We start from the raw sequence: 1,942 nt of genomic DNA, 5'->3' as shown, positions 1-1,942 counted from the left end.
TTTACTGCTGGTTTTGATGAGATGAGATGAGATAGGATGGGATGTGAGCTGACCGGACAGGAGCATCAATCTTGGCGCCAAAATCCTCTGGGTAAATCCCAGCCCTGCCCCTCCGGTATAAGGTAAAAACTTTGGAGATACTACTGTCACAAATGTTTTTTGTTTGCAACGTACGTAAAAAAAAAACTATTTCAACTAATTGCCCGTGCGTTGCGACGGACGGATGGATGGGAATATCCCGTGATTTGCTCGCCTGCCCATGCTAACGCGATTGTGTAAATGAGTGCTTGCCGAAACGAGATCCTGCGCGTGTTCTTGTATCTGCCCACACGTAAACTAGTGTAGGATCTTAGGGTTTTTTTTATTTTTTGGTAGGTGTTTTGTGGCTTGCCATGGGAAACGTGATTTTATTTGGTGGGCCTGTAAAGGCGGGTCTCTAAGGGAAACCGGTGCGGGGGATGTGACGTGTGCTTCATCTGCCCCGAAAATTAGTTGTCTCGGATTTGTTTGGATATGGATGTATGTGCACATGTTTCAGTGTTAGATGCATTCGTGAATGGGGGAGGCGGTGGGGGAGAGCCAATGGCCCCAGCTTGCCCCCCCCCCCTGCTAGGGCGGTCTCAGGGGAGGGGGGATATAGGGGAGGCGGCGTACAAACGTACAATCCTCGGCTTGCCCCTAACAGCGTCGTCCCTGGGGAGGGGTCATCTAGGGGAGGCGGCGTACAAACGTACAATCCCCAACTTGCCCCTACCAGTGTCGTCCCTAAGGAGAGGGGTCCGGGGGTCCAGTGTCGTCCATGGGAAGGGGAGTGGGTCCAGGGAAGGCGGTGGGCGACGTGCATGCGTCTAATCCCCAACTCTCATTTAATGTTAGGATTTAATGGTAAAGATAAGCAAGTAATAATGAATAGCCAAAATGAAATTAATATAATGTATAAAAGTAGGACCATCATCACAGGAAAAAAAACTAATGTGAATCTGTGGTGGAAAAATATAAAATAAAATGACAGAAATAGGACCGGGGTCGAAACAAAACATGCGGTAAATTTAAGATGCTAAAAAAAAATCACCATACGTACGTTCGCTGTCGAGAAGGAGAGGATCAGGCAATGGACACGTGGTTGCCACTAGGACCGTTCCCTCCCAAGCTGATCATGGGATTTACCTGCAGTCACACTGCCATGAGATTTCCAATCCTCGATCTGGCTCGGCGATGGATGGCTTAAGTTTAGTAATATTTCCTTCCAACCTGACCATGATATTTTGGAGAACAAAATTAACATGCTATAAATAGGAACAAGGTCCGAACGAAAAAAAAGGAGGTGAAGTTATGTTTGGGAACAAAAATTAAGCTACATATACATCACCGTTGAGAATGGCAGGAAAAAATGGCGGGCATTCTCATGGTTGTCGCTGGGACGGTAGGAATGTTCTCCTTCCAGCCCGACCATGAGATTTATGTGCAAATGATCAACCTTCCTGAGCTGGGTCTGGCTCTGTGACAGAGGAGCTTGTCCTTTGACAGAGCATAAATGATCAAACTTTCTTGGTTGGATCTGGCTCGGAGACGGAGGAGCTTGCTCTTTGGTGGAGCGAGATTTTCTACGCAAACAATGAACTTTCCTCGATTGATCTAACTCGCGATGGACGAGCTTACCCTTTGACGAAGCGAGAATTTCTACGCAAACGATCAACCCTCATCGGTTGGATCTGGCTCGGTGACGGATGAGTTGCTCTTTGGCGGAGCGAGATTTTCTGCGCAAACGATGAGCCTTCCTCCATTGCATCTAGCTCGGTAACGAATGAGCTTGCTCTTTGGCGGACGGATCAACCCTCCTCAATTGCATCTGGCTCGGTGACGAATGAGCTTGCTCTTTGGCGGCCGGATCAACCCTCGATTGCATCTGGCTCGGTGACGAACTAGCTTGCTCTGCGTAAAC

Source organism: Triticum aestivum, chromosome 1B (assembly GCF_018294505.1).
Source record: "Triticum aestivum cultivar Chinese Spring chromosome 1B, IWGSC CS RefSeq v2.1, whole genome shotgun sequence".
Taxonomy (NCBI): domain Eukaryota; kingdom Viridiplantae; phylum Streptophyta; class Magnoliopsida; order Poales; family Poaceae; genus Triticum; species Triticum aestivum.
The sequence above is the reverse complement of the archived record's forward strand: the minus strand, read 5'-3'. Positions refer to the sequence as shown.